At 44.7% G+C, this 6262-nt stretch overlaps 1 protein-coding gene across 1 annotated transcript in view; it reads left to right on the top strand.

The window, feature by feature from the left end:
* Nucleotides 1–276: 276 nt before the first annotated feature.
* Nucleotides 277–6262, top strand: part of SLC38A11 (solute carrier family 38 member 11) — a 179191-nt gene continuing 173205 nt past the window's right edge. The window contains exon 1 of the mRNA XM_088474892.1: nt 277–320. The gene's annotated coding sequence lies outside the window, so the exon portion shown is untranslated. The remainder of the gene's footprint in view (nt 321–6262) is intronic.

The raw sequence follows: 6262 nt of genomic DNA, 5'->3' as shown, positions 1-6262 counted from the left end.
GTGCAAATGAAAAACACAGAAAGCCTTGTGCTACTTCTTTGCTGGTTACTAATGTCAGCAATTTCCTGTCAGACAAATACAGTATAGTGGAAAGGTGAGAATATTGCAGCAATCATACAACTACTTCAAGACTACCTGATGCCGTGATCCACACGGCTTCATGCCAACAGCCTAAACATAGCATCTGATAACATGCACCTTCCCATATGCTTCATAGCCCTGGGGAGGACTTGTAGCAGGAAACAGCAGTTCAGAGATCTGCAGAGGAACAGACAGCGAGATGGTAGTGATCTGATACAATCAACGCCAATATCACTCAGGTGAATTTACAGGCATTCTACCGAGTGACTTCTTGTTTTTATATACTGTATATATCATTTTGCCTAGAATTTGTGCTTGTACAAATAAGCCCTGAATACCGACAAATACTGTAAATCAACCCCTCATAAACTGGGACCTGTCACAAAAAGCTTGTAAGCACCTGCATGTTGTGTTATATTAATTATTCCTGTTCCCCATCCTCCCCCACCGTGCTTATTGCCAGTGTTTTCTGAACCTGACAAGAACAACATAGTATTATAGCAAAATAGTCACACAATTGAGACTCTCTAAAGGCACAAAATAAGTGCAACAATAACAGATCAAAGTCAATGTTCTTACAAATGCTTGTCAATTATTATTATTAATTTTTTTTTAACATTTAACAAATTTAGAGCACCTGACATTTTCCAAATTTTACATGGAATGCATGGGATATATTTCCCTGCCAGGATACACCGTCTGCTCCAGCCTTGGCAGGTGCCTGTGTATATAAAGGTTCGCTGTCTTTTTGCATAAATTACAGCAGTTCTCCTTGCAGACTCCACCGCAGCCCCACCCACTCCCCCAATCTTCCAGATGTCAGTGCAGCCATGCGCTCACTGCGAGGGGTGTATGAACTTGTTCACCATACATTCATTTAAGCTGTCACCAGTCTGCTCTGGTAAAGCTATTGATCTTGTTTCCATGGTAACCCATCTTTACAATAGATCCTATCACTTCCTTTCCACAGCGATACAGCTCCCAGCCAATGATCCTTCTAGGATAAGTAATCAGGAGATGAAAGAGTTAAAAAGCTTAATATAATGTGAAATGACTGCATCGGGATTCTGTTGTTAGGAGGGGACCCTACTCAAAGCATTTTCTTGTTTTTAACACTATCATTCCCAGATGGCTCATTTTCGAGGAGAGGTTAATATTAAGCTCTGCAGCAACGCACGCAGGCACCTATGGAATGGAACATGCACTGAATGTACCGCAATCTATAGCTGGGAGCTTTGGCAGTGTAACATGCAGATCTTCACGCACTCTTGAGAGTATAATAATAATAACGTACATGTTGTGCTTAATAACATAATTAGAAAAAAACTAAGATCAGAGTGCTTTTAGTCATCAGCATCTAGGTGTTACAAGCACATTCACTAGTGCATAGATTGGTTACAGCATTGAGCTATGTACATACAACTAGCATTGGTCACAGATCATAAAATATAGTTATTAAACATTTCCTTTCCAGAGTGGAAATTGGAAAAGCAGTGCAGCGTTTAAATGGCCAGACTGGTGATTGCTATGCTGGGACTTCCATGCTTGTCCTGCTCTGCAGTACTGTAGATGAGTCCTGGTGCCTAATTCATATATATCACAGCTCAGGACTATACCAGGGCAGAACCTCCCCCCTCCTCCCATAATACACAGATTTCTCCACACAGATACAGACTCCACCAGCCCCTCCCGGCGGGGAAAGTGAGAGATGGAGATCCCACGAGGTTTAAGGATGCTGACTCGGTGCCAGAAACCCAGCCCGTGTTATCTGCAAGAGGGCGGGGTAACCTAATGCAGCACTGGCAGCAGCATCTCTCCCTACACCCCGGGATCCCGCAGGACGAGGCAGCTACTGCGCATCTGCCAGAGTCTGCAGCTCGGTGGCCTGTGTAACATCGCCATCTAGTGGATACTGGTGGTAGAGCTCTATAAAGGTGTGTAAGGAGCAGGAAATTATTTTTATATACTGTACTTCAGCAGTTTATTTATTAACAGTGATTTATAAAGGGCACACATATTCCTCAGCGTTTAACAAAGAATATTTAATCAGTCATTCACATCAGTTCCTGTACCAGTAGATCTTACAATATTTCTTATCAGAGACATCAATCCAAGTAGGTACGAAGTTCGAGTTTGTTTTATGAAATTCGCAGACTTCGCAGGACCCAAGAATACCCAAGAATTCTCCAAACCAATTAAATATGCCTAATCGCAATACTCACAGTGGAGGTTTGCAAATTGACTGCCAAATGCGATGTGAGAGAAGTGCATGAAAAAGTGTGGAGACCATCCTGGACCCCCTAGAATTGATTATTTCATTAGCAGGACCGTATAGAAGGCTGTTTGTGGGCATAAGGAAAGTACTGAAGGTTTTTAAATGGCTTTTTTTAAAAATGCAAAAAAAAATCTCAAACTAATTAAATGAAAAATGGAAAAAAAGTAAGAAAACAGGTAATTTTGGGTGACTTTCAGGGCACTTTGAAAAATTGTAAAGAAAAAAAATTATAAGAAAAAATATATTTTTCAATAAAAAAAATACTGTAATAATATTTGGGGTGCGTAACCTAACGAAAAACTTGAGGCCATTTTTTAACCCCCAAAAATTACATGTAATTATCAGACTAATTAAGCTAATTGAAATCTTCCAATTGCCTAATAAGTTATTGGGGGGGGAGGTCACGGGGTTCTGCAAGGTGTCGCAACATTTTAACCCTCCATCTCTTACCCTCAAGGAGGTGCGAATGGAAAAAGGTAAATTTACTCTGGCTGGTTCAGTGCAAGTTGCTAATTGGATTGCAAAATGCAGAGAAAACAGCAACTCGCAACTCACAATTCACAACTAATACCTCTTTCACACAGAAAGGCAAATTACCAGGTAATAATATATGAAACTATAGAATTACAGCACTGCAGGAGAGCAAACTGCTGTAATTTCACACACAGAGAAAAACAGAATCTATAATATATATATATATATATATATATATATATATATATATTAGGGGTGAGCGGGTTCGGATTTCTGAAATCCGAACCCCCCCGAGCCCCCCCGATCCGAGTCCGATCCGAATCAGGCTCGACTTTTCCCGCCTGACTCGGATCTGAAATCGAGGCAAAACGTCATCATCCCGCCTTCCGAGTCTCGCGGGTTTTGGATCCTATATAAGGTACCCACGTCGGCGCCATTTTCTCACTCGGCTGTGGACAGTGAAGAGGGAGGGTGGGAGTTAGGGCTGTGTAGTGTAGTGTAGTGTAGTGCTGCTGTTGTCCACTACTTCAAAGTCCATAGGGGCTGGCTGTGTTGTGCTGTGCTGCTGTTGTTAATAGGGGCTGTGTCCACTACTTCAAAGTCCATAGGGGCTGGCTGGACTGTGTTGTGCAGTCAGTTCTCCATAGGGGCTGTGTCCACTCCAAAGTCCTGTGCAGTGTCCCAGTCCTAAAGGAGTGCTGCAGTGTTGTCCAGGGGGTGCTCTGTCCATCAGGGGTGCTCCCCCCAAGTGCTAAAAAAATAATATATTTTCTGTGTTTGTGAATTGTGTGCGCAGTAGCCGCACATGCATCAACAAAGTAGTGCCAAGCGTGCGCCTGTGTCATAAGTAAAGGGCCGGCTGGCTTGACCGTTAAGGGTGCTGTAACCCCCGAAAGTACACTCCAGTCCAAACCAAAAAAAAAATTATTTTCTGTGTTTGTGAATTGTGTGCGCAGTAGCCGCACGTGCATCAACAAAGTAGTGCCAAGCGTGCGCCTGTGTCATAAGTAAAGGGCCGGCTGGCTTGACCGTTAAGGGTGCTGTAACCCCCGAAAGTACACTCCAGTCCAAACCAAAAAAAAAATTATTTTCTGTGTTTGTGAATTGTGTGCGCAGTAGCCGCACGTGCATCAACAAAGTAGTGCCAAGCGTGCGCCTGTGTCATAAGTAAAGGGCCGGCTGGCTTGACCGTTAAGGGTGCTGTAACCCCCGAAAGTACACTCCAGTCCAAACCAAAAAAAAAATTATTTTCTGTGTTTGTGAATTGTGTGCGCAGTAGCCGCACGAGCATCAACAAAGTAGTGCCAAGCGTGCGCCTGTGTCATAAGTAAAGGGCCGGCTGGCTTGACCGTTAAGGGTGCTGTAACCCCCGAAAGTACACTCCAGTCCAAACCAAAAAAAAAATTATTTTCTGTGTTTGTGAATTGTGTGCGCAGTAGCCGCACGTGCATCAACAAAGTAGTGCCAAGCGTGCGCCTGTGTCATAAGTAAAGGGCCGGCTGGCTTGACCGTTAAGGGTGCTGTAACCCCCGAAAGTACACTCCAGTCCAAACCAAAAAAAAAATTATTTTCTGTGTTTGTGAATTGTGTGCGCAGTAGCCGCACGTGCATCAACAAAGTAGTGCCAAGCGTGCGCCTGTGTCATAAGTAAAGGGCCGGCTGGCTTGACCGTTAAGGGTGCTGTAACCCCCGAAAGTACACTCCAGTCCAAACCAAAAAAAAAATTATTTTCTGTGTTTGTGAATTGTGTGCGCAGTAGCCGCACGTGCATCAACAAAGTAGTGCCAAGCGTGCGCCTGTGTCATAAGTAAAGGGCCGGCTGGCTTGACCGTTAAGGGTGCTGTAACCCCCGAAAGTACACTCCAGTCCAAACCAAAAAAAAAATTATTTTTCTGTGTTTGTGAATTGTGTGCGCAGTAGCCGCACGTGCATCAACAAAGTAGTGCCAAGCGTGCGCCTGTGTCATAAGTAAAGGGCCGGCTGGCTTGACCGTTAAAGGGTGCTGTAACCCCCAAAGTACACTCCAGTCCAAACCAAAAAAAAAATGATTTTCTGTGTTTGTGAATTGTGTGCGCAGTAGCCGCACGTGCATCAACAAAGTAGTGCCAAGCGTGCGCCTGTGTCATAAGTAAAGGGCCGGCTGGCTTGACCGTTTAAAGGGTGCTGTAACCCCCGAAAGTACACTCCAGTCCAAACCAAAAAAAAATTATTTTCTGTGTTTGTGAATTGTGTGCGCAGTAGCCGCACGTGCATCAACAAAGTAGTGCCAAGCGTGCGCCTGTGTCATAAGTAAAGGGCCGGCTGGCTTGACCGTTAAGGGTGCTGTAACCCCCGAGAGTACACTCCAGTCCAAACCAAAAAAAAAATTATTTTCTGTGTTTGTGAATTGTGTGCGCAGTAGCCGCACGTGCATCAACAAAGTAGTGCCAAGCGTGCGCCTGTGTCATAAGTAAAGGGCCGGCTGGCTTGACCGTTAAAGGGTGCTGTAACCCCCGAAAGTACACTCCAGTCCAAACCAAAAAAAAATTATTTTCTGTGTTTGTGAATTGTGTGCGCAGTAGCCGCACGTGCATCAACAAAGTAGTGCCAAGCGTGCGCCTGTGTCATAAGTAAAGGGCCGGCTGGCTTGACCGTTAAGGGTGTTGTAACCCCCGAGAGTACACTCCAGTCCAAACCAAAAAAAAAATTATTTTCTGTGTTTGTGAATTGTGTGCGCAGTAGCCGCACGTGCATCAACAAAGTAGTGCCAAGCGTGGGCCTGTGTCATAAGTAAAGGGCCGGCTGGCTTGACCGTTAAAGGGTGCTGTAACCCCCGAAAGTACACTCCAGTCCAAACCAAAAAAAAATTATTTTCTGTGTTTGTGAATTGTGTGCGCAGTAGCCGCACGTGCATCAACAAAGTAGTGCCAAGCGTGCGCCTGTGTCATAAGTAAAGGGCCGGCTGGCTTGACCGTTAAGGGTGCTGTAACCCCCGAAAGTACACTCCAGTCCAAACCAAAAAAAAAATTATTTTCTGTGTTTGTGAATTGTGTGCGCAGTAGCCGCACGTGCTTCAACAAAGTAGTGCCAAGCGTGCGCCTGTGTCATAAGTAAAGGGCCAGCTGGCTTGACCGTTAAAGGGTGCTGTAACCCCCGAAAGTACACTCCAGTCCAAACCAAAAAAAAAATTATTTTCTGTGTTTGTGAATTGTGTGCGCAGTAGCCGCACGTGCATCAACAAAGTAGTGCCAAGCGTGCGCCTGTGTCATAAGTAAAGGGCCGGCTGGCTTGACCGTTAAGGGTGCTGTAACCCCCGAAAGTACACTCCAGTCCAAACCAAAAAAAAAATTATTTTCTGTGTTTGTGAATTGTGTGCGCAGTAGCCGCACGTGCATCAACAAAGTAGTGCCAAGCGTGCGCCTGTGTCATAAGTAAAGGGCCGGCTGGCTTGAC

This window comes from Taudactylus pleione, unplaced genomic scaffold (assembly GCF_031769625.1).
Source record: "Taudactylus pleione unplaced genomic scaffold, aTauple2 ptg000156l, whole genome shotgun sequence".
NCBI lineage: Eukaryota > Metazoa > Chordata > Amphibia > Anura > Myobatrachidae > Taudactylus > Taudactylus pleione.
Note: the sequence above shows the minus strand (reverse complement) of the source record. Positions and strands in the feature narration are given on the sequence as shown.